The sequence below is a fragment of the Sus scrofa genome, chromosome 6 (assembly GCF_054392235.1).
Source record: "Sus scrofa isolate SSC_HxYL_T2T_F1_AM1 chromosome 6, Sscrofa_HxYL_maternal_Yorkshire_Landrace_v2.0, whole genome shotgun sequence".
Lineage (NCBI taxonomy): Eukaryota > Metazoa > Chordata > Mammalia > Artiodactyla > Suidae > Sus > Sus scrofa.
The window spans coordinates 32202858-32230046 of NC_139388.1; the positions used below are offsets into that span (position 1 = coordinate 32202858).

The 27189-nt window shown below is 40.1% G+C and overlaps 1 long non-coding RNA gene across 21 annotated transcripts in view; it reads left to right on the forward strand.

Moving 5' to 3' along the window:
• Positions 1–27189, forward strand: part of LOC102165609 (uncharacterized) — a 54236-nt gene that overhangs the window by 11821 nt on the left and 15226 nt on the right. For 7 of the 21 annotated variants that reach the window (XR_014805869.1, XR_014805861.1, XR_014805874.1 and 4 more), the window contains exons 3-5: positions 3136–3275; positions 5127–5231; positions 23793–23884. This is a non-coding gene — a long non-coding RNA (uncharacterized LOC102165609). Of the gene's footprint in view, positions 1–3135; positions 3276–5126; positions 5232–9960; positions 10023–23792; positions 23885–24134; positions 27088–27189 lie in introns of all 21 variants that reach the window. The other 14 variants (XR_014805872.1, XR_014805864.1, XR_014805868.1 and 11 more) reach the window with 4 other exon arrangements.

A 27189-nucleotide genomic window follows, 5' to 3' on the forward strand; every position in this document is an offset into this window, starting at 1 on the left:
CTCTAGCTTTTGTCACTGCCATGTTGCCTGTAGTTTTTATTTGTAGAATTAATTCATTATCTTTATGATTTGTGTTCAGCAGTGTTGCATTTAAGGTCCATCTAATTCAAGTATATGCACTTAACAAGAAAAAGAAGGAAATAAAAAACCGAAAGTATCTCTTCCTAGTACATGCCCCCTAAATGCAGCTACTTTACATGATGCTTAATGGAAGGAACAACTCTGTTCCTGATCCTGGTGGAAATTACACTCTTAGACTTACTGAGACATAGTGAAGCATGGACAAAACTAGGTGTGCTATTCTTTGGGAGAGACACACTGAGAGAGTTTTCAAGGATAATTTTGATTCTGATTTTCCACCATTTACATTGATTTGAGAACTTACACTGAAGGTGTAGCTCCATTTCTCCTTTAGTAACATTGGATGTCATTAACTGGTTACAATAATCCTAACAAAAGTCATTATTATACATCTTTAACTTTTTCGAGTGAGGCCCTAGGCCCAGGGGAACCCCATCTTGCCTTGCTTCTAAATATAGTTTAATCTTTAGCCCATTGTGGTCATGACCACAGTGATATAAATGGCATCAGAAAATAAAATCATCCTTAAATATGACAAAAGATAATGCGGACACATGGAATCTATTTTTTCCTTTTTAAATTAGAGTATAGATGGTTTACAGTGTGCCAGTTTCTGCTGTATAGCAGAGTGACTCAGTCATACATGTATCTGTTCTTTTCTTAATATTATTTTCTATCATGTTCAATCCCAAGAGATTGGATACAGTTCCCTGTGCTGTACAGTAGGACCTTATTGTCTATCTAGTCTAAATGGAGTAGTTTGCATCTACTAACCCCACACTCCCAGTCCATCCCACTCCCTCCCTCACCCCTTTGGCAACCACAAGTCTGTTGTCTATGTCTGTGAATCTGTTTCTGTTTGGTAGATAGGTTCATCGGTGCCAAATTTTAGATTCCACATATGAGTGTTATCATATGGTATTTTTCTTCCTCTTTCTGACTTACTCCACTTTGTATGAGAATCTCTAGTTGCACCCCTGTTGCTGCAAATGGCATTATTACGTTCATTTTTATGGCTGAGTAGTATTCCTATATATATGTACATACATACATATATATCTTACATATATCTTAATCCATTCATCTGTGCTGGACATTTAGGTTTATGAAATCTTGAAATATCAGTACTCACTCATCATGAAGCAGCTAGGGAAGCATCCCTTAGCTCTTCTAGGCACTGGGACCCTAATGGTAAAGGAGGGTAGACAGGCCCTGATCTCTTTGCTTGGTTCTCGTGGCTCTTAGATTAGGGAGTAGGGAGAGGGGACAAGTGAAAAGAAGCTGAGATAGAGACCAACATAATTATGTGTTACTAGAAATCCAGAGCCTTCAGAATTCAGAAAAGAGACTAAGAGACCTGAAACTGCTCAAAGCAGGCCTCACAGATAAGGGAGGGCTTGAATTTGGAAGGAGCAAGTATGTGACACAGAGAAGGAGGCCATCAGCAGGAGAAGGAAACGAGCTGCACTGTGTTTTGTTGGAAACAGGTTGGGGGGGGCAAGCTGGTCTGGCTAGAATTTCTTAGCACGTCCGAACAGTATGTTACTGCCCCAAAGTATATGTAACAGCTTCCTGAGTTTTAGGAACTTACAGGGACTGTAGCATGCTTTCTTTAAGAGTAATATTTGAATTTAAACATGTGGATTTGAGTGAAAAAGCAAATGGATACTCTTCCTTCTAAACCTAGGGCTCGGAAGTAGTTTTTCGATTTTGAGGCTCATGCTGTGTGTGTATATGTGAAAAACAAAATATTATTTTCCTCATCTTATGTTTGATAAGGGATAAGATGTTTTGTAATTTTCTCATGTCTTAAATGCATAATCTATGAGACTGCAATGCTCTTAAATATTTTTATTTTGGGCTTAAAATAACAACAGAACTTGACGTTCTTTTAAAAGCACTCCAAAATTAAAACTGCAAGATCACATATAGATACAGTTTACATAAAGAATACTTTTTTTTCTTTTTTTTTTAGCTTTTTGTTTTTTTAGGGCCATACCCGCGGCATATGGAGGTTCCCAAGCTAGGGGTCTAATCAGAGCCATAGCCGCTGGCCTGCTCTACAGCCACAGCCACGCCAGATCCCAGCCGGATCTGCGACCTACACCATAGCTCACGGCAACACCGGATCCTCAATCCACTGAGCGAGGCCAGGGATTGAACCTGAAATCTCATGGTTCCTAGTCAGATTCATTTCTGCTGTTCCACAACAGGAACTCCATAGATACGAGTTACATAAAGAACACATTTATAAGATGGTATATGATGCTGATGGTTTCACTAAGAAACTAATTCGGGTACCCTAAGAAAATACAGGTATTTCCTATACATTTTTTCAAGTGTTCAAGGTAGAAGGAGAGCTGAGAGCCTTTTCTAAATATGCATCTAATTTTAGAGCTAAAACAGGAAGCTCTAGTATGACTGAGGCCCTTTAACTTGGGAACTTGGAAAAAGGAACAGACATCAGGGACTATTAGAGTTTTTTAAATTTATATAAATAATAGATTTGATTAAAGTGGTTCTAAAGGACATCAAAATTAAGATACTCAGGATTTTGCATGTAATAGTACAGATTCCAGCATCCTCAGCTGCATGCCATTACCAATGAGGAGGCCAAAATGAATTGTATTTTATGAAAGTGCTACATTAGGTAGGTGACTTAAAAGTTCTGAGTATAGATAATGACCCAGCATTTTGGAATTCTTTTATACTGTTTACCTAGGAGTTTAAAAGAAAAGAAAAGAAAAAGAACACGGTGCTATTTTTTTCAGCTAAAAATTTTTTTTTTACAAATACTGCAAATCATAGGTTGGTTACCACTAGACTTCCTGACTCTGCCGTGATTGCTGTATTCTCTGTTTATTCTTTTAAGATACTAGGCACTTTATAATTTTGTCTATAATTGTTTATATATATTTTCTCTACAGAATGTTTTTAGAACAACTTATTGCTAAATTACCTTAACCTACCTGCCATCTTTAAAGTCGATGTATGAATATACTGAAGTGTCAGCTGCAAGACACATTAGCCGACTATTTACTTTTTTTTTTCCAGGAACCTTCTTATTCAAAACACCTTTCAAAGTCAATGCATAAAAATAGCAGGCAGCTTCCACTTGCAGGCCTTTTGAAGCTGGAGAAGAGGTGTTTTTCATGAGAAGAAACTGAGTCCCAGGAAGATGAAATGACTTGCTAGTAAGTGGTAATAAGAATCTTTTGACTCCAAAAGCAAATGTTGCCAACTTGAAGATGCTTGTCCCCAGTTCGGGAAATTCAGTGTGCAGATGTTTGTATCTCAACCCCATTCTGCATGTTTTATGCTATACATGTCAGAAATAAATGTTTGCTTGCCATCTGTATGCATCACACAAACATTTGGCACCTGACACGGGTGCCATTAACAACTTGGATATGTTCCGTGTGTTCATTTCAGAACTGAATTTTAACCAATAGAATGTCCTACGTATTCATTACTGTTTATACCTACCTGCTGGGTTTTAACATTGTGACAAATCCAGGGAATCAAAGATGAATACAACGTGTTGCCTGAACTCAGCAAAGTGGGCGTTGGGCTCAGGCCTGGAGGTGAAATGGTGGACAGCACGCCGTGTTTGCCTTTGTGGCGCTTGGAGCTCCATGTCTTCTGTGGCTGCAGACTGTTTCAGCACAGTGTGGTGAGGGACAGGCAAGGTGCTGTGGGAACACAAGGGCAGAGCCCCCAACCATACCTGAGAGAGGATGGGCAAAGTCAAGGAAGGCTTCCTGGAGGAGAGGGGCTTTGGGGTTGACCCCTAAGGAAGGGGGAGCAAAGAAAGACAAGGGAAAGCACCGTGCATTTGGGAGCCAGTGAGGAGTTTGAGAGAAGAAGGAGAGGTGTGTGTGGAGATGGAAAGGAGGTGAGAGTAAGCGGGGGCCTGGCTGTGCAGGGTGTTTTCTCTGCCTGACAGGGCCCCGTGGCCTTCATCTTCCTTCCACCTGCTCAGGCCTGTGCGGTAGAGGTTTCACTTCCACGGCCGTGTGGGGAGTGCACTGGGGACTGGCAAGATTGGATGGTGAAAGACCTGTTACATGATTTTTGCAAGTAACTCTCCTGGGGTGAGAACAGTTCCCAGGGCTGAGGAAGTGGCCAGAGGGAGGAGAGATGTTGATGGATTGATGGGCGATACTAAGATGCTAGAGATAGAAGGACATGGGACTGGCTGGTTACATATGAGGGTGAAGCATGTCAGCTGGGGTGTCCAGAAGGCTGCAACAGTTAGGTCGTGGTGCTGGTGTTTTGAGACAGGGGACCTGGAAGAAGTTGCTCTAATGGGAGAAAACAGTGCGGGCTGAACAGGTGTTTTTGAGGTGCTAGTAGAATATCCAGGGGTGTTGGAACTCACAGTCTAGTAGCAGGTGGGGAACACAATCTGTTCTTTCATGTTGGTCCATTTTCTTTTCTTCGAAGGCACATTTCTCAAAAAAAATGTATTTTCTTTCATCATTACATGTTTTCATTTTTTTCTTGTGTGATACAGTTGTAATGGTCCCCTGAAAAGCAGATCTGAGGGAGTTCCCACTGTGGTGCAGCAGGTTAAGGATCCGGCATTGTCTCTGTGCTGGTGCAGGTTCAGTCCCCAGCCCAGCACAGCAGGAAAAAGATCCAGTATTGCCACAGGTGTGGTGTAAGTTGCAGCTGAGGCTCAGATTTGATCCCTGGCCAGGGCACTTCCAGATGCTACAGGTGTGGCCCAAAAAAGCAAGTCTGAGATGAGAAATGTTCTATATGACCAGGCAGTGTTTGTCTATAAAAAAGGTGGGGTTCAGAAGGATATAAAGGAAGGAAGGCAAAAGAGTGTTGCTGGTGATAGCTGTCCCCTCAACATTTCAGTGGATTAAGCATACTACGTGTCAGTTGTGCAGAGAGATTTAAAGATGGAGAGGAAGGGGCAGAACTTGTCCACGAAAAAGCACTGGAGAATATTTTTGTTTTTAGAAACTTGATGAGTTCGGATTACAACATATGCCGAAGTGATTAGCAAGTAATGTTATTCTTCTTACCCGCAGCATCAGCCACAAGTACTCGCTCAGCATGAACTGGGCACTGGGAGCTGGACAGCATCGGCCATAGAGTGGAGACCACAGTGGACACGGCCCTTCATAAATCCTGAGGTAGCTTTTTATGTTCTTCCTGTTTCTGTCCATTCAATATAGTCGACATACATTGGGAGGATACCTTCGACTCTCAAATCCCATAAAAATGAACATTTATGCCTCCAGAGGGCACTGCCATGTTCACAGGAGGAAGAAAAGAAAGGATTCAGTGCTGCCTTGACTTTCTGTAGAGGTGGGGCTGGTGGTTCCTCAGAGCAGGGAATGGAGCACCTGTGGATAGTCGCTCCTGGCTGTTCCTGAGCAACCAAGAAATAAAGAAGACAAGCTTTAAGACTTGTTTGCTCAAAACGGAAAGGGCAGAACAGTTGAGACTGAATATAGGAAGTGGGAGCCTAGTACTCCCTTGAATTGTTTCTTCCTGAGAAGGTAGTTTATCTCCCTCCCTCCCTTCCCTCCTTCCTTCCTTCCCTCCCTCCTTCCTTCCCTCCTTCCTTCTTTTCACTTCCTTGAAATTTTGACTTTGAAAACTTGGCATCATTTGGGAAGCTGAACAAACACAGGCTTTTGATTGTAAAACCAGGTGGGATCCTTTTATGAACAAACCACAACATGTGTTTCTGTATGTTTTCTGTGCCCAGCCTCACCTAACATAATCCCGCATTTTTCAGGGGCAAGGCCCTCCCTTCCACTGTCTGGCTCACCACTTGTTTCTTCTTTTCCATTTTCTCCTGATTCTTACCTCTCTCGTGTATCTTAAAATTCCTCCCTCTGCACTTAATTTCATTTCCTCTGTTGCTCCCGTTCTAAAATAGTCCCACTAGGCCCAGTCTCTCCATCCAGGCTCCACTCAGAATATTTCTATTCCTTGTCGAAAGATGTGTTTGTAGAAATGTGTCTTTTTGTCAGCTTTCTCCACTCGAATTTTCCGTTCATCTGGTGTGTTCTGGGTTTGGTTACCTTAAGTTATTTAGGTCTGTTGATTTTCAGTTGTTACCCAACTCACCCTCTCTGTGCTCGGAACAGAGTCCTTGACTTCTGAACTGCTGCTGTCCCTGGGTCTTTGGCCTCCGACACTTTTGCTGGCCCCCTCCCGGGGCGTACCTCTCAAAGGTTCTGCTCTCTGGGGCGCCGCCCTCCGCTTCACGACTGCCCCCTTTTCTGAGCCTGACCTTGGATTTTCAGCTCTCTCCTGGGACTTCTCCTGGATCACCCCTCCTCTGTCTTCTCTGCCCCAAGCCTTCTTTCTATGCCTGAGTATCTTGTCTTGGTTCCTGGCATTGCTCTTGCCACAATTACCAAATCAGGTCAGTGTTGCTCTCATAACTTCTGTCAGGTTAGATCAGTTCGACCTTCTGAAATCTCTCAAGTTCCACACCTTAGTCTGTTCCCACTATTGGGATCCTTGGGGACACAGCGTTGAGAAATCAAAGTCTCTGTACCTGGAAAGGCACAATCCACAGGGCACCTCTAAGTGTGGTCCATGGACTGTGACAGACCACAAGTTTTTCATGTTAATAGATTTATTTTCAGAGCCACTTTAGAGTCCCAGTAAAAGCGAGAGGAAGGTTCAGAGTTTTTCCATATTCCACCAGCCCCTGTGTGTGCAGGGCCTCCCTTGCTGTCCATATTCCCCACTCGAGTGGGACATTTGTTAGCAGTAGATGAACCTGTATTGACACCATCGCCCAAAGTCTGTAGTTTACTTTGAGGTTCACTCTTCGTGTTGTACATTCTGTGGATTTGGACGAACATGTTATCCACCGTCAGAGCATCCAGAAGAGTTTCATTGCCCTAAAAATCCTCTGTCCTCTGCCTGTTCATCCCTCCCTACCCCCACCAACCCCTGGCAGCCACTGGTCTCTTTACTGTCTCCATAGTCTTGTCTTTTCCAGAGTATCATGTAATTGGAATTACACAGTATATAGCCTTTTCAGATTGGCTTCTTCCACTTAACAATATGCATTTACATTTCTTCCCTGTCTTTTCATGGCTTGGCAGCTCACTTCTTTTTAGTGCTGAATAGTAGTTCATTGTCTGTATGTACCAGAGTCTATCCATTTACCTAATGAAGTACGTCTCGATTGCTTCCAGGTTTTGGCAGTTATGAATAAAGTGGCCATAGACATCTGTGTATAGGTTTTTGTGTGGATATAAATTTTTAGCTCCTTTGGGTAAATACCATGGAGTGCTATTACTGGATCATATGGTAGGAGCATTTTTTATAAGAAGTTGCCAAATAGTCTTACGGAAGTGCCTGTATTGTTTTGCATTCCCACCAGCAGTGGAGAGTTCCTGTTGCTCCACGTCCCCACCAGCATTTGGTGGTATTTGGGTCTGGATTTTGGCCATTCTAATAAGTGTGTACTGGTATCTCATTGTTCCTTTAATTTGCATTTCCCTGATAGTATGTGATATGGAGCATCATTTCATATGCTTAAGCCATCTGCATAATCTTGCCATCTGTATATCTTCTTTGGAGAGATGTCTGTTAAGGACTTTGGGCCATTTTTAAGGATTGCTCATTTTCTTATTGTTGGGTCTTAAGAGTTCTTTGTATATTTGGGGTAACAGTCCTTTATCAGATATGTCTTCTGCAAATGTTTTTTCCCATCTGCAGCTTAACTTTTCATTCTCTTGACAGTGTATTTCTCAGAGTAGAATTTTTTTAAATTTTAATGAAACCCAGCTTGTCAATTCTTTCTGTCATGGATCCTGCCTTTGATATGTGTAAAAAATTGTCATCAAACTCAGGGTCATCTGATTTACTCCTATGTTATCTTCTAGGAATTTTATAGTTTTGTATTTTGCATTTAGTTTCGTGACACTTTTAAATTGTAAAGTGTAAGATTTGTGTCTAGATTCATTTTTTTCCTCACGGATGGCTGGATGGTGTTCCAGCACCAGTTAATGGAAAGACTCTCTTTGTTCCATTGCTTTGCCTTTTCTCCTTTGTCAAAAATTAGTTGACTCTATTGATGTGGGTCTGTTATTGGGCTTTCTGTTCTGTTCCATTGGTCTATTCATCTATTCATTCACCAATACTGTACTGTCTTGATTACTGTGGCTTAACAGTAAGCCTTGAAGTTAGGAAGTGTGAGTCTTTCAACTTTGTTCTTTTTCAGTCTTGTGTTGGCTATTTAGGGCATTTAACTTCCCCATGTAAATTTTAAAATCAGCTTGTCTATATCCACAAAATAACTTGCTGGGATTTTGATTGAGATTGCGTGAAATCTATAGATGAGGTTGAGAAGAACTGAGATCTTGACAGTATTGAATATTCCTATCCATAAACATGAAACACCTCTGCATTTATTTAGTTTTTCTTTGATCTCTTTCATCAGTTTTAGAGGTTTCCTCATGCATATCTTGTACATATTTTGATAAATTTACACTTAAGTATTTCACTTTTGGGGTGTTATAAACGATACTATAGTTCTAATATTAAATTCAGTTCATTCGTTACTAATAAGTAAGAAAGCAATTGACTTTTATGTATTAAACTTGTATCCTGCCACCTTGTTGTCATTGCTTATAAGTTCCAAGAGGTTGTTATTGTTTCTTTTAGAATTTCTCAAAGATGATCATTTCATCTGTGAACAGAGTTTTATTTCTTCCTTCTTTCCTTTTCCTGACTTTTGGAATGGTTAAGACTTGTGTAGTACAAGGTAGTAAAGGAGTGGTGAGAGGGAGTATCCTTCCTGATCTTAGTGAGAAAGCTTCTAGTTTCTCATCATAAAGTATGTTAGATGCAGGGGTGAGTTTTTTTTTTTTTTTCCTAGATTTTTTTTCTAGATTTGTGTTGATATTAAGGAAATTTCACTCTGTTCTTAGTTTACTGAGCATTTTTATCATGAATGAGTGTTGGATTTTTTCTGCATCTATTGATGTAATCGTCTGGTTTTTCCTTCTTTAGCCTGTTGATGTGATAGATTACATTAACTGGTTTTTTAATGTTGAACCAGCTTTGCATACCTGCATAAATCCTTTTTATACACTCACATATGATTCTATGTCCATGTTGTAGGGTTGTTTTCATATGTTTCTGGATTCAATTTGCTAATGTTTTGTTGAGGCTCTATGTTCACGAGACATGTTGGTCTGTGATATTCTTCTCTTATAATGTCTTTGTCTGGTTTTGGTGTTAGGATAATGCCAGTCTCATAGAATAAGTTAGGAAGTTTTCCCTATGCTTCTCTCAAAAGTGACTGTAGAAAATCTGTATAATTTCTTTTTTAAGTGTTTTGTAGAATTCACCAGTGAACCTATCCGGGCCTAGTGCCTTCTATTTTGAAAGGTTATTAAATATTGGTTCAGTTTCTGTAGCGACCTATTCAGATTTTCTGTTTCTTCTGGTGTGGGTTTTGGCAGACTGTGTCTTTCAGGGAATTATTCCATTTCAGCTAAGTGGTCAATTTTGTGAGCATAGCATTTATTGTATTCCTTTTTATCCTTTTAGTGTCTGTTTATCTGTAGTGATGTCCCATCTTTCATTTCTGTTATTAGTACTTTGCATCCTCTCTTTTTTTTCTTAATTAACTTGGCTAGGGGCTTATCACCTTTATTGATCTTTTCAGAGAACCAAGTGCCATTGATTTTTCTCTGTTGAATTTTTGGTTTCAATTTTTTGATCTCTGCTTAATTTTTATTATTTTTAAATAACATGTATTATTTATTATAAATAAATAAAATACTTATTATTTCTTTCTGCTTACTTTGGATTTAATTTATTCCTCTTTTTCTATTTTCCTAAGTTGGAAACTGATTTTAGATCTTTCTTTTTTATTAGGCTATGCATTCAAGACTATAAATTTCTCTTTAAGCACTGCTTTCTCTCCCCCACAAATTTTGGTAAGTTGTGTTTTTGTATTCATTTAACTCAAAATATATTAAAATTTCTCTTGAGATTTCTTCTTTGGCCATTGTTATTTAGAATTGTGTTGTTTAATATTCAAGTATTTGGGTTCTTAAGTTGTCTTTGTTATTGGTTTTAGTTAAATTCCACTCTTCTTTGAGAGCAGATATTGTATGATTCCTGTTCTTTTAAATTTGTTAAGGTGTGTTTTATGGTTTGTCTTGGTAAATGTTCCATGTGAGCTTGAGAAGAATGTGTATCCTGCTGTTGTTAGATGAAGTAATTAATAAATGTCCATTATATCTAATTTATTTATGGTGTTATTAAGACGATTATATCCTTACTGCTTTTCTACCTGCTACATCTGTCCATTTATGATACAATAGTGTTCAAGTTTCCAACTGTAACAGTGGATTCGTCTATTTCTCCTTATATTTCTATCAGTTTTTGCCTGGCACTTTTTTTTTTTTTTTTTTTTTTTTTTTTGTCTTTTTGCCTTTTGAGGGCTGCTCCCGTGGCATATGGAGGTTCCCAGGCTAGGGGTCTAATCAGAGCTGTAGCTGCCGGCCTACACCACAGCCACAGCAATGTGGGATCCGAGCCGCATCTGCGACCTACACCACAGCTCACGGCAACGCTGGATCCTTAACCCACTGATCAAGGTCACGGATCGAACCTGCAACCTCATGGTTCCTAGTCGGATTCGTTAACCACCGAGCCACGACAGGAACTCCTGCCTGGCATGTTTTGATGCCCTTTTGACACATTAAGGATTGTTATGTTCTTAGAAAATTGATCATTTTATCTTTATGTAATTCCCCTCTTTATCCCTCATAATCTTCCTTGCTTTGAAGTCTTCTCCTCCTGAAATTAATATTGCTTTCTTTTGATGAGTGTAACATGGTATATCTTCCTCTATTTACTTTAATCTGTATGTCTTTGTATTTAAAGTGGGTTTCTTATAGACAGCATATGCTTTGGTCTTGGTTTTTTAGTCCACTCTGACAATCTCTTTTAATTGATGTGTTTAGACCATTGATGTTTGTAGTGGTTATTGATACAGCTGGTTTAATAGCTACCATATTTGTCACTATTTTCTGTGTTGCCCTTGGTCCTTGTTTGTTTTTGTCTTCCACTCTTGTTCTGCCTTTTGTGTTTTTTAATTGACCACTTTATATGATTTTGCATATAAAATGTGTATCAGTTACACTTCTTTTTTTACATTTTTCATGGTTGCCTTAAAATTTGCAATGTACATTTACAACTAAGCCAACTAATCCACTTTCCAGTAATTTTATACTGCTTCATAGGTAGTACACATATCTCATGATAAGAAAATAATCCTGATTCCTTCCTCCTGTCCCTTGTATAATTGCTGTCATTTGTTTCACTTACACATAGGCGTTTATAATCAAAGACATTATTCCTATTTTTATTTTGAATGAAACATAATTGATCTGTTAGATCAATTAAGAATAGAAAAATAAAAGTTTTTACTTTACCTTTAATTATTCCTTTTCCAGGTTTCTTCCTTTCTTTATATAAATCTAAGTTTTTAACCTATATCATTTTCTTTCTTTCTGAAGAACTTCTCAACACTTTTTAGGGCCATGCCCATGGTGCAGCATATGGAGATTCCCAGGCTAGGGGTCTTATTGGAACTACAGCTGCTGGCCTACACCACAGCCACAGCAATGCGGTATCTGAGCCACACCTGCAACCTACACCACAGCTCATGGCAACACCAGATCCTTAACCTACTGAGCAAGGCTAGGGATCGAACCTGCAAGCTCATGGTTCCTAGTCGGATTGTTTCCGTTGAGCCATGACAGGAACTCCTCTTAACACTTCTTACAAGGCAGGTTTTCTAGCAACAAATTATCTCACTTTTTGTTTAAGAAAGTCTATTTTTTCTTCACTTTTAAAGGATAATTTCTTAAAGTACAGAATTCTAGATTGGTGCGGTTTTTTTCCTTCTCACTTCTTTAAATATTTTACTCCACACTCTTGTTTGCACAGTTTTGAGAGGTCAAATACAATTCTTACCTTTGCTTCTCTATAGCTAAGTTGTTTTTTTCCTCTGGCTTTTTTCAGGATTTTTTCCTTTATCTTTGCTTCTCTGCAGTTTAACAGTGAAATGCCTAGGTGTAGACGTTTATCCTGCTTATTGTTCTCAGTTTCCTGGATCTTTAGTTTGGTGTCTGACGTTTATTTGGGAGAAATTCTCAGTTATGATTGCTTCAGGTATTTTTTCTGTTCTTTGCTTCTCGTTCTGGGATTCCCATTATGCATATGTTTGCCTTTTGTAGTTGTCCCACAGTTCTTGGATATTCTGTTCCTTTTTTTCCCCCCACAGTCTTTCTTACCTTTTCAGTTTTATAGGTTTCAATTGAGATAGCCTTAAGCATAGACATTTTTTCTCCACTGTGTCCAGTCTGCTAATAAGCCCATCAAAGGAAGTCTTCATTTCTTTTACAGTGTTTTTGATTTCTAGCATTTCTTTTTGATTCTTTCTTAGACCTTCCAAAACTCTGCTTACATTACCTACTTATTCTCCTGTATGATCTACTTTATCCATTAAGAGTTTTTAGCACATTGACCATAGTTTTAAATTCCCATTCTAGTAATTCCAATATCCCTGCCACATGTGGTTTCTTGCTTGTTTTGTCTCTCCAAAAATTTTTTTTTTGCCTTTTAGAATGTCTTATAATTTTTTTCTTAATAGCTAGAGATGGCTTAATACTAGGTAAAGAAAGTATTGTAAGTGGGCCTTTAGTAACTTGGTGATAAGGCATGGGGGTGGGTAAGCATATTATAGACAAGTAGTTAGCTCTCTGCCTTTTAGTAAGCCTCCGCCTCTTGCCTGAACTTCAGTCCTTCTCAGCTCCCACCTGCATAGGTAGGAGAGGGTGGCTGGAATGGGTTAGAGTTATATATTTCTCTTCCTGCCTGTGGAAGGATCCCTCACCCCTGCTTTCAGTCAGCTCCCTACCTGACCAGAGGACCTCTTTAGCACCATTTTCTACCTTGCCAGCCCAAGTACCTTCTCTTGCAGCAGCTGGTTTTCCTAGAGTGGATCACAGTTTGTGCTGCCACCACCTTTATGCATGTGCAGCAGTTCTGCATCTGTGGCCTCTTCTGTTTGGAAGGCCTTCCCTCCACTCACTCTTTTCTGGTGAAATCCCTAACATCATCCTCTTGGAGGTTTTCCTGCCTTTGATGTCAGATGCACAGGTGAGGCCAGCCCAGGTGCTCAGTCAGTGTTGAGTGAGTGTGGAGCTGGCAGGGGAACTTACAGATTCAGCTACACCTCTGATAATCTCATGTCCTTGGGCATCACAACTGGAGAGGGGGATGCATTTCAGGCCTTTAGGTTCGAGTGATTCCCAAATAACATTGAAGCCAGTGTTTGGATGCCTCAGAGCTGGAGGTGACCAGAGCAGAGGCCATTCAAGGTCAGGGGTGGGGAAACTAGCTTTCCAGGATGGAGGCAGCTTTCTTGGGGTTCCCATCCTTCACTGAGAGAGAGCCTCTAAAGCAGGGCTTGGCACACTTTTTCACAAAGGAGCCAGATAATGAATATTTTTGGCTTTGTGGGCTAGACATTGTCTGTGTGCAACTATTTTGTCATTGCAACGCAAAAGCAGCCATAGACAAGCGGGTGTGGCTGAGTTCCAATGACACTTTTACAAAAGTGTTCCAATAACATTTATGAAAACAGGCTGTAGGCTGGATTTAGCCCACGGGCTGTTGTTTGCCAACCCCTGCTCAAAGGAAAGAAAATGTCCCCTTTCTTCTACTCTGTCTCTAAATAGCCTTTTGAGGCCTCGCTAAGTTTACCTTTATAGTTTTTCTAAATTCCTGGATTTTTTTTTTCCCCTCCTAAATCGCATAAACAATGAGTCATCTGCCCCTACTTGCCAATCAGTTTCAGCAGCCTGAAACATCCTTCCCACCAGTGGAGTGAAAGATGCATGGCATACACTGAACGTGTGTGTGTAATTGTAAACTTAATCCTTAAGCCAGGTCTTTAGGAGACAGACCCATGCGATTCTTTACTGTCAACTATTTGAGACCTGAAACCTTGCCATAAAGCGATTTGGTAATAGCCTTGGTGCTCTGCCTGTGTTTTGGTGGGCTGTGTGTCCGGATTTTGGGCTTGGAGAGTGGAGTTAAGCTTTTCATAAACCAGAGTAATGCTGGGGGCCTAGAGGCTGCCCAGATCCATGGCCTAGTGTACTGTCTAGAACTTCACAGCCCATGGGAAAAACTGCAAAGCTGACTGATAGCCTGTCTTTGAGCTAGTAGAGTAGTAGACGGTATAGCCAGGCAAAAAATTGGCCAGTAGACATTAAAGGCAAGTGCACCTGTCTCAAATGGTCATGTACTCTATAAAATGCTCAAACTAAATAGCCGTATAAATTAAAATCTAAACCAGTGGGGCTCCTAAACCCCTGACATCATCAGCACCAGGGAAGCAGGTAAAGGAGGCTTTCTTACAGTGTGATAGCCTTTGCCATCCCCCTCTGCCCCCAGGGGGCTCCATATAGGGCACCCTGTGACCCTATTTCTCCAAATCAGGACATCTTTGGTGGGCTTGACCCAGTGGGAAAAGGGGAGTGCTCCTGACAGGGGGGCTATGGGGGGTAGGGTGGGGGACTCCAACTTTGTCCTTGTCACCTGCTCACGCTATTCAGAGTATCTTCAGATTAGCCACAGTCTCCTACTTAGAAGAATAACCAGAATAGGACATTATTCAGCCAGCACCTTTTGCCCCCACAGTCGGTCAGAGTTGTGCCTTACAGCCGTCAGTGGAATGTCATCCTTTAAAATCTCAAACTCTTTTGCTGTCCTTGGGTCTCAGAGGTCTGAACACCCCCCAAAGAAGGTTGATGAGATTCCTGATATCACTCTTGCTTGTATGACAGCTAGACCACTTGTAAATTGTATTCCTGGTAAACAACACTTTGAAGACTTACCAGGTCATAGAGACGTGGAATCAAGTAGGGACGGTGTAGGCTATGACTGGATTACCACCCAGATGCATAGGCTACGTGTGTTCTCCTGCAGCCTCTTCTCATGAGTATGGTGTGTAAAATTCAGATTTTATCAAAAGGGTATAAATTAGCAATTTTATAGCTCCTCACCATTTACCTTTGGACATTGTCATTTTTCGTTTTGAAAAGTCCATTTTGAATAAATTCATTGTCACTGTTGACAATGGGCTAGTTTTAGTCTATTCTGATATTATGTTCTTTAGTGCTGGAGTTATTTACTATGGGTTTTATTATTGACCTATTTTATTTGTCATTTTATGATATACATATTTTCAGCGGAGACGCTTAGGCTAAGCTATATTTATTTATACCACAGTACATTAACCATAAAACTATCTAACTACAGTGAAAACCACGATAGTCTGGAACCCTCAGGGAGTGGGTTATTCAAGAGAGCCAAGTTTCAAGAATGAACATTTAACCATTTGTGATGGAAACCTTTTTAAAACAGATCATACCTTTTCTCCTTGTCTTGAAAACAAGATATCAGGTCTCACTGAACTTTGTTAATAGCTCATGGGCTTCAGTAAGAATCGCACCGCATAACTCAGTTCTCATTAAAGGATTGGATGTTCTCTTTTGGTTTTAGTTTTTTTAGTTGTTTTGTTTTATTTTTTTAATTCTCATGGGCATTTCTTACATCAGTCCTTTCTTCAGTCTCTGCCAGCTGTATTTCTCACTTGCCCTCCTGGTAGTCTGCCCTCTGCCCTTCAAATGACTGCTTTTATACTTCTGTGGACTTGGAGACCAGAGGACAGAACTCTTGAGGATATTGGCAGGCATGAGAAAGGACTTCCGGGGACCCACTCATGGGTCGAATACCACAGCTCTGTATTAACTTGCAAGCAACCCTAGTCTCCCTGCAAACTCTCATTCGCTGTTTCGTTTCTCTTTGTTCTCGCCAGTAAGATGGGGCACAACTGCTGTAACTCTTCCCCTCAATATGCTTCTCTGCAGAAGCTGATCCCAGCCAGAAGAGGGGAGCTCTGGGCCTTGTGTCTAGGAACTAAAGCAATTAGTTGAATACATCTTAGAAAAGAAAATAGGCCTCATTTTAAGTGCGTAGGTTATTAACTGCTGCCCATATTGTGATAATATCCTGTGATTCTCCTTCTCTTCTTTATCCTATTGCTCCTTTTTCCTTTTTTTTAAAAAAGTAAAGTGCTAAACATAAACTCTTTTGGCTTTATAGGGACTAAAGCCGAAGTCTTAATTCTAAATAAAAGTATCTCTAGTGAAAACTTCAGAGCCCTGATTTTTTAATGGTCATTATTATGGATGTGTTACATATATTTTTTACTTTTATTTCTTTGCACACACACACAAAAAAAACAGAATGAAAAGTGCTTTATTAAAGTGCTGGCAGGTGAACATTAGACTAGAAACATGGTTATCTGACATTTCCACAGTGGCTCGCAGGTTCTCCAAAGTTGCCTCATGTTTTCTCATTGGATCCTCAGAACCATGCAGGGGTTACCTTGTCCCCCATGTCAGAGCCAGGAAACCCGAGGGGCAGAGGTGTCCAGTGTCATGTCCAACCTCACTGCTGTAAGCGCTCTTAGGACTGAGCCCAAACGCTCTGCTTCCCACCACTGTGGATTTCCCCCCTTTAGCTCCTGAGTGATCATAGCAATGAGTAAGAAGTGAGATTTAGTAGATTACAGTGTGCAGACACATTAGTTCTCAGAGTGCAGTTGGGCCTGCCAACCCTCTGGGTATATGAAGTGTCAGATCAGCAGGGGGAGAGGAGGGGAACCTGATGGGCATGTGATCCTGACAGGAGAAGTCTGTCATCTTCAACTAGCTGTCACCCTGCTGCTGCTGCAGGAGGGTGGAGATGTCTGTCAAGGATCTGAGGACCGACTGGTCAGTTGTGTACAAGCATTTGGAGACCCTGGGACTAAATATAGTGGCCTTGGCTATTGTTGTAGATAACAGTCCAGCATTTGTAGAGAACCGAATATTGTTTTGTTTAGTGGTGTTTCGGCCGTATGTTAGTAGTCAGTTTATGAAATTATTTTGCAAAAGTGTTTTGGAATATAGTCTGATCCATTTCTTAATGCAAACGGTATCTACTTATCTGTACTGCTTGTAGCCAGATCACAAGTTTCCTTTATTTTTATTTTCAGATTTCAAAATATAGCTATTTTTGAGCTAGAAAAAATTAGTCTTTGACAAAAATTATTTGCATAACAGGATATAATCTGTCATTTACCAACTCTATGGCTTTTTATTTTAAGATTTGTTAATGATAGGCTTCCAGTGTTTTTGAAGGTCTATTAAAATGTTACATTCCAAATAGAATAATATTTAAATAAACCTTTAACAAACTTACATTTCTTTTTTCATTTGTGTGTGTGTGTGTGTGTTGATGGACTGGAGATTGATTCCTGAAAAGTCAATCCAACTGCAGAATTCTAAAATGTTCTCATTTTCTAGTTGAATTTTTAAAAAATCAGAAATTTAGGCTGATCTATTTATATTAACAGACTGGTGCTGTCAAGTTAATCCTGTAATTAAAAGTCATCTCTCGAAGATGTGACTAACATCTTAGAAATATTAAAGATTTAAACCCTAAAAATTGGTATGGAAATGATTAAATTTTCTCTATTATTATTTCCTCCTCTCCCAGAGTGATTCATTTCACTTTCTGTCTCTCCTTCCATGAACCGTAATGCTTTTGCGGCGATTCCTAATTCAGTGAAACCTGTTTAGGGGATCATCTCTGTTAGAAAGACAGCTGCCGAAAAGGCATTCACTTTCTGAGCATGGATTTTAGATTATGGCCAATCAAGACTCGGGGGCTGGAGGAACACCTGTCAGAGACGTTTTTCTGCAGGGAGATGGTCTCTTTAATCAGATTTCATTGCATTTCAGAAAAAAGATTCATTTTAAAATGTGGGTATAACAGCATCTGCTTTTATGATTCATCCTCACCATCCTTTTAAAGCTTAAAAAAACAATTTAGACTTTATTTATGACATTGTTCTTTGGTAGAAGGAGAACTTCACCAGAGTGTTTAAAGAGGAAGGGCTTTCCCAGATGTTTGGCTTGTAACTTTCTCTTGTGAAAGAAATCTTAAGAATTTATTTTTGAACTTTTTCGAGTGAGTGTAAAAATTAAAGCTAGAAATTCTTATGGGCAAACTTCAAAAATGTTTGAGCATAACTGTGAATACGCATAAGGGAAGCTGGGAAGCTCGCCTGTGTTGAAATTGGTTGCATTTATCTGCGAACAATGCAAAGTATTATTGATACTGACTGGTGTTTAGAGAAACGACATTCAACTTTCAACTCTACTCTAATTAGAGGCACCGTTAAGTATATAAAACACAGGTACTTTCTCACATCTGCAGGCTATATTGAGCGTAACTATTAGAAGACAAACTTCATTTTGCAAACTGTAATTTAATGGTATAACAGTGTGCAGACCGGAATATCGGTTAATTTTCAAAACATTTTATTCTCCACCAATTAGCTTGGGTCCTGGAGGGCAAAATGACAAGAGGTTACTCGTTCACTATGTATTTAATTAATTGAAAAATGCTCAAATTGCTTTTACAGTTGTTATTAAAAAGTAGAATCAGTGTTGCCAGTGCTCAACCATAATTGGAACCCCAGGGAATTAAATATTTAGCATTAGTAATGTAACAGCACTTAGGACACAAATTTCTATTTTCGTAATGAAAGCTATACACTGTGAGTGCAAGCGGCTGAAACGACAGCTGTGACAAGTGAAACGGCCTGGGATATTTCAATAAGACACCTCATTGGACAGCAAGTCTTACCACATTACTCGTTTGTAAGAGATCTGCAAGTTTAATTCCCAATAGGAACCCGTTACCCAAGTATTTAGATTTCTAATTGCATGCAGGATGAACAGTTGGGCAAATGTCTTGCCATAAGCGGCTGCAATGTATAGTGCTTTCTAAATAATCCTATATAAGTTCATGCCGTTGTCAATTTAAAAATAGCAGGACTGTCAGGGAATAAAGATCTTGTTTGTTTTAAGTTTAATTACATTTTAAGCATAAATGCTTGCAGTGTTACAATGAGAAAAGTTGGATACTGAGCTCTAATGAGCTGCAGTGGTAGACGGCTGGAGACCCTGAGGGATTCCCTGTGTATATTAACTGGATAAAAGTACTTGGTTAGGATATAGTTGATGGCTGAGCTGTTCTTAAAACCCAGTTATAGAGCTGTCTCTCACTCCTGTTTTCATTCTAAACAGGCCCTATAGAGACTTTTAACAGCCGCCTGTGACAACAGTTCAACTTGTCAAAATGTATTCTATTACTCCACTAATAAATAGTATTAAAGGGTATTTGACTTCATTTCTCGTTTTCAGAGGGGATCAGGTTGATAAACACAACCGGCTTAGGTCGGTCTCATTTTAATTTGTTTATGTCATCTAAGTAATACTGAAGGTCCCTGGTTTGAATTTGGCAAACATTATTTTCCTGGGGGATGTGAAACTTACAAAATATTATGGACAATGGAAACAATTCATGGAGACTATTTATTGTAGGATCTTTGTCCACGAGAGATGGATGACTTTGACATGTTTAGCCCACATTCAAAGTATTTGAAAAACCGTAGCTAAACTGACATTCTTTGAAGCATAACTCGACTAATTCCTTTGCCAATCATTCTGTCTTTTCTTGAAAAAAGAAAAAGTTGCAGGACTTTTTGATTTCACAGTTTTCTTTTGCTTACCAATGTCTAAGTCAGTATTTTTGAGAATTTATTCCAACTGATGAGGATTTCTTTTCTATTTTTTTAAGTTTAGAACATACATGCTTATTTTTGTAAAACGAGAGGAGAAAACTGTAGAAATTTATTTGATAAACTCTCCCTTTCACCGTCTTCCCCAATCCTCCCACCCTCCCTGCTGGTCATCTTTGCTAACAGTTTGACCACATATCAAACATTCATAACATTTTCTGGGCATATTATACACATGCACTTACAGATGTGTGTTTATTTATACACATTACACATAGCATATTTAAAGAACATAATTCGTATTGTTCTGTAGAAGTCTATTGATTTACTTTTTTCCACACTTAATTTATTACAGACATTTTTCTGTATTGGTACCTGGATTGTCCTCATTCTTTTTCACAGTTAGTTGTCACTCTGCATTTTGGAGATATAAAATGTGTTTATCCATTGCTACTGATGTCATTTGAAGTCACCTCCCGTTTTTCACTGTGGTGGATAGGATTACAGTAAACTTCTGAGTGTGCCCCAGTGTTTGTTTATACCAAGTATATGTGTATGAATAATACATATATATGTATATATATATATGCTTTTTAGGGCTGCACCACGGCATATGGAGACTCCCAGGCTAGGGGTTGAATCAGAGCTATAGCTGCTGGCCTACACCACAGCCACTGCAACTCAGGATCCAAGGCATGTCTGCATCCTACACTACAGCTCACAGCAATGCTGGATCCTTAACCCACTCAGAGAAGCCAGGGATCTAACCTGCAACCTCATGGTTCCTGGTCGGATTTGTTTCCGCTGTACCATGACAGGAACTCCAAAATCTTACAATTAAAATAACTTACAAGCTTTTGCACAGCAAAGGAAACCAAAAAGAAAACAAAAAGACAACTTACAGAATGGGAGAAAATAGTTTCAAATAATGCATCTGACAAGGGCTTAATCTCTAAAATATGCAAACAATTAATACAACTCAACAGCAAAAAAGCCAACAACCCAGTAGAAAAATGGGCGAAAGACCTGAATAGACATTTCTCCAAAGAAGATATACAGATGGCCAACAAGCACATGAAAAAATGTTCAACATCACTGATTACTAAAGAAATGCAAATCAAAACTACCACGAGATACCACCTTATACCAGTCAGAATGGCCATCATTAATAAGTCCACAAATAACAAGTGCTGGAGGGGGTGTGGAGAAAAGGGAACCCTCCTGCACTGTTGGTGGGAATGTAAGCTGTACAACCACTATGGAAAACAGTATGGAGGTACCTTAGAAAACTATACATAGAACTACCATATGACCCAACAATCCCACTCTTGGGTATGTATCCAGACAAAACTTCCCTTGAAAAAGACACATACACCTGCATGTTCATTGCAGTGCTATTCACAATAACAAAGACATGGAAACAACCCAAATGTCCACTGATAGATGATTGGATGAGGAAGATGTGGTATATATACACACAATGGAATACTACTCAGCCATCAAAAAGAACAAAATAATGCCATTTGCAGCAACATTTGGCAAAGACTATTGCCTTTGGAATGGATAAGCAATGAGATCCTGCTGAATAGCGCTGGAAAGTATGTCTAGTCACTTATGATGGAGCATGATAATGTGAGAAAAAAGAATGTATATATGTATGTGTAACTGGGTCACCATGCTGAACAGTAGAAAATTGATAGAACACTAAACCAGCTATAATGGAAAAAAATAAAAAGCATTATATAAAAAGTTTAAAAAAGGAGAAAAAGACAAATACCATATGATATCACTTATATCTGGAATCTAATATATGGCACAAATAAACCTTTCCACAGGGGAAAAAAAATTTAAAAACTCTCATCAAATACTCAATCCAATTATAGAAGTTATGTATGCATATATATTTATATATAATATAAAATTACGTATAACAAATTTTCAAGTGATATTTTAACTTCTCATACATTTGCTTTTTCAGATAAACATTTGACTCAGTTTGCCAATTTCACTTTAAATTTCTTTTGGGATTTTTATTGGGAATACATTGAATTTATAGATTAATTTAGGGGAAGGTACGAGTCTTCCTCATCCTGACTCCTTACGATAGCTCAGAGTAATAGCTAATACATTGTTGTTGAAGGAATAAATAGGTGCTTTGTTTTCAGAGAAGAGGGAGTAGATATTTATTTTCTAAATATTTTTAAAATTCTTAAGACGATCCATTTCACTTAGATTTTCAGTTTATCATTGTAAAGTTCTACATAATATATTTACTTTAAAATCTTCCCCATATTGCTAAATATATCCACTTTCTTAATTCAGATGTAGTTTATTTTGATTTCTCCACGTTTTGCCTTTGTCAAACTTGCCAGAGTTTTATTTTACTGGTCTTTACGTGTATTAAAAAATTTTGCATTAATTGACATGCTCTGTTTTTCACTTGTTTCCTTTCCTTTCATCTTAATACTTTTACTTGTAATACTTAATACTTTTACTTGTCTTGGTTTATATGATTGACTTTTTCCTGGGTCTTTTGGACAGCTGAATGTATAGTATGTTTATTTTTTTTCTTCTCTCAGTTTTTATTTGTTTGTTTGCTTTTCATTTTTGCCTGTGCCCATGGCATGTGGAAGTTCCTGGGGCAGGGATCAAACCAGCACCACAGCAGTGACAACCCCGGATCCTTAACCCACTGAGCCACCTGAGAACTCGCTCTCTTAGTTTTTAACGCATATTTTTAGGCTGTAAATTACCCTCTTAAGTTCTGTTTTGGCTGAGTCCAGTAGCTTATGTGTATATTGCTTTCTTTTTTTTTTTTCATAAATGAACAGTCCAAAATTTTACACTTTAAAAAAGTAACCAAAGAGTTATTTTGAAAAGAGCATTTAAAAAATAAGTGATTAGGAGTTCCCACTGTGGCACAGCAAGTTAAGGATCTGACAATGTCTCTGCAGCAGCTTGGGTCACTGCTGAGGCGTGGGATCAATCACTGGCCTGGCACAGTGGATTAAGGGTCCAGCGTTGCCACAGTTGTGGCAAAGGTCACAGCAATGCCTCAGATTTGATCCCTGGTCTGGGAGCTTCCATATGTCGCAAGCGCAGGGGGTAGGGGGGGTGATTAGAGTGATATTCTGGGGGGAGAGGCACAGGTAAGGAGGAGAGAGCTATCCATTTATTGTTTATTTCTAGTTTTTTGATTTTTTTTTTTTTCATTATAGGTAGGGAATGGAGCCTACATGATTTCCACTTTGGGTAATATGTTGAGATTTCCTTTGTAGTCAAATGGTTAATTTTGTAAATATTCTACATTTTTAAAGAAATGTGCTTTCTCCTTTTGGAAAAGTATAAATATCCTATACTTTTTTTTTTTTTTTTTTTTTTTTGGCTTTTTGCCATTTCTTGGGCCGCTCCCGCGGCATATGGAGGTTCCCAGGCTAGGGGTCGAATCGGAGCTGTAGCTACCAGCCTACGCCAGAGCCACAGCGACGCGGGAGCCGAGCCACGTCTGGAGCTACACCAGAGTTCACGGCAACGCTGGATCGTTAACCCACTGAGCAAGGGCAGGGATCGAACCTGCAACCTCATGGTTCCTAGTCAGATTTGTTAACCACTGCGCCACGACAGGAACTCCATAAATATCCTATACTTTTAAAGAAATATACTTTCTCTCTTTAGGAAAATTATCTTAATCCACTTATTAAATCAAGCTTGTTCATTATGTTTTTCAAACACTGTACATTCTTATTTTGCATACATCGTAAACTGTCAGTCTTTAGGAACTTGTGGTTTTCAGATGTTCTCCTGTATTTCCAAATTTGTTTATATATTTTGATGCTTTTTTGTTTCATGGAGTATCTTCTTGGTGGATTGTATGTTTAATTGATATAAAGCTTCTCTCTTTGCTCCCTTTGATTACAGAAGGAAGCCTTTGCCCTTGTACGACACTCCTTCTGATTGTTTTTTTTTTTCCTCCCTGTTTTTCCAGAATCTGGAGTTACTTCACATTTTTCTTGCTTCTCCCTCTGCTCCAGCCCTCAAGCAGTGAGCCTTGCCCAGGCATATTTCTTCTTCTGTTTGGTGAGCAATTCTCAGGGGCAAACACCCAGCAACAACCCACAGTACCTGTGGGTGAGGGTGGGGAAAGGCTGGCACTAAGGGGTGGGCCAGGGAAGGCCCAGAAGGTGCAAAACTGAAGTGATCCCTGTATCTGCAAAGTCAGGAGGACCTTGTGTGATGCATAGTGAGTGCCTTCCTGAATTTTGCATTCTGGGTGCCTCACCTGCCTCCCTGAGTCCTGGGCCTGCTAACAGAGCCCACTGTTCTCCAGGTGGGCCTGTCCACGCTCAGGAGAGATTACCCATCCCTCACACCAGCTCTTTCATGTCTGCCATCTCCCAGTTTGCTCTTGGGCGCTCCGCTGAGAAGACCGGCCTTCATTTCCACGGGAGCCATTCCTATTCCTGTTTGGATTGTGGTTTGCCCTGGTATTGCTAGTAATCTATTCCTGTCTTTGTACCTTTTATTTTCATAAGGTAACAGTCATGAATTAGTTGGCAATGAGATAGCACTAAAGGAAAACTGGGAGGTCCCTACCCTGCCCCCTTCACTCCCTCTCTACTCCTCAGAGGCAACCCTCGAACATTTTGTAGCTGTTTCTTTTGCTGTTTGCCTTCACATTTCTAAATAGTATGATTTCTGCTTTGGTTCTTTCTAAGTTATAGGAATGTTCTTTTGACTTCCATTCATGACATGTGAGTACATAGCTTTGTTTGCTTTCTCTATTGCTCCAAAACTTTATTCTCCCAAAACAATTTTTTGTTAAATTTGGTTTTTACTGCTGGGAAAAATAGTCCTCTTTCCTAATCATTTAAAGTTTTTTTTTTCCTTGAAGCTGGTAATGTACTTGTTCCCATATTTGATTAATTTCCGTATGCTCCATCAAATCCGTTATTCACTAGCAGTAGTTTCAAAACAGTTATAGGTATTAGATGATTATCCATTCTCTTTTGGTTATTTGCTTTTTCTCTTCTAGAGAACTCTCTCTGGAAACCTTTTTTCCTTCTCCACTTTGGATGGATTGCTTTCTTACTTTGCCACCTGGCTGTCATCCTGAAACTTTATATTTTTCTGTGTTGGAGTCTGTGTTTTCTTGTTTTAATTGTTTCTTCTCATTTTCATGGAGCACATCCTTCCACAGCTTTCTACAGAAATATGCATGGGGGTAAAACATTTTCACGTGCAGATGTCCTTATTGTAGGTATCGTGCTTTTCTGAGAGCTGTATCTTATACTCTGCTCCTGTTCTTTTACTGCCTGTTCTTGTTTCATAGATACGGTATCTCCTCTCATTTCTCTGAGGTTGTTAGTACCTTGATTTTAAGCACTGTTTCCTTTTGTGCTCTGCATGGCCTCAGTGTCCTCCAGATCCCATTTTTCCATATGTTTAGGTCTTTCTTTTTCATGTTGGAGGATCTACTCAATGTCTTGTGATCATTGCTGTGATATTAAAGGAAAAGCTACTCAAAAGCTGATGGGAAGCTCTGTGTACCTTTATGGAGCTTGTTGATGGATGGATTTCACTGTTGGATAAGTGGCAAGCCAGTCTTAGCTGTGGGGGGCCCTTGAACTTCTGGACCTGAAAGTCTCCCTTTCCTTAGGTTTGGGTCTCAAGAGATAAACCTTCCAGTCTCCTCTGGGAGGTATTACTTAGTGGCTGACTTCTGAAAGCAGAGAGGAGGAAGGGGCCAGGGAGCTCCTCATTCAGGGCACTCCTTTGTCAGCCCAGTGCCTCACCATAGCCCTTCTTTCTGCCTGGTGTCTCTGAGTCTGGAGCCTCTAACTTAATGTCTCCTGCCCCAGGCATTGCCTGGATGCATAGGAAAGGGGAGGAGATCTGGGAGTGTGACTGCCTGCCGTGCACCAGACCTTGGGCCTGTCTCCATGCTAACCCTCACCCCACGCTCCACCGTACCTGCTTCTCCCATTCCTGAGCCTTTAGGTGCCATGGGCTTCATTCTAAGTTTTGCTCTCCTTTGCAGAATTTAGCTTCTAGCTTCCTTTGCTCTTTAAAGCCAACTTAACACCTCTCCAGTTACTCTCTGCTTTTGAAAAATATTCCGATGTCTTTGAAGATGACCTTGTTATCTTTCACAGTCATGTCTTTTTTGTTGTCGTTTGGTTTTTTGTTTTTTAGGGCCGTACGTGTGGCATGGAAATTCCCAGGAGGCTAGGGGTTGAATTGGAGCTACAGCTTCCGCCCTGCACCACAGCAGCCACAGCAACTCGGGATCCAAGCCATGTCTATGACCCACACTACAGCTCACAGCAATGCCAGATCCTTAACCCATTGCATGGGGCCAGGGACTGAACCTGCATCCTCAGCAATACTAATCGGGCTCATTACCGCTGAGCCACAGGGGAACTTCACATGCAGTCATGACTTCATTCTCTTGTTCCTTACATACTTGTGTCCTCTGCCTGGAACCCTTGTCTCTTCCTTCAGGTCTCAGCTTTACCGTCACCTCCTCAGAGAGCACCTGTTTTACACATATTTGCTGAGCAAATAAACAAGGCTAACCAAAGCAGAGCTCAATTGTTCTAGACTGGGGGGAGTGTGACACTTTGCCTATGCCTGGCCTGAAGGAAGCTGCCATCGGAAGCACCCAGGTTGCCAGATCGGAGACCATATGCTGCTTTACTAAGGGGTGAAATTGGAATCCATGCAGAGAGGAAGATTCTGTCTGCTTCTCACTCCCCCACATCTGTGTTCCAGCTGTGATGACTTAAGCCCTGTCCCTTTTGGATGAAAGTGTGTAGATCAGTGCTCAGGGGCTGGAAGTTGATCCACAAAATTAATAATGTGAATGTGCATTTATTGAGCATTTCCTGTATACCAGACACCATGCTGCTTGTGTAACGTGCATGATATCATTTAACTCCTCTCAGGGGTAGATTGGCCCTGTTATTCCTGTTTGTGTAAGTGAGGAGGCTGAGGCTCAGAGAAGATGAGTTGCTCACTCAAGTTCATGGCGTTTGTGAATGCGAGAACTAGGACTTGGACCCAAGTCTGTCTAATGTCAAAGCTTCTGCTGGTATAGTCGTGTTCTGCTGGTTTCCTTGGAGTTTCCCTCCCTCTACATTTCGGCATCACACCATCCCTGGCCGGGGCCATGACATCCCAGAGGAGGGGAAGATCATAGAGGTGATCTGTCTGGCCCAACTCCTGTTGGCGGTGAAGAGAAAATGCAAGCCTGACATTTCCAGCCACCCATCATTTGCAGGGTGAGCCCTGCGTTTAGCATTCATGCCTCACAGGAAACAACAGAACTAGAATCCATAGCTCACAGAGGCAGAAAATGGGCACAGGAGCTGGCCTCAGATTAT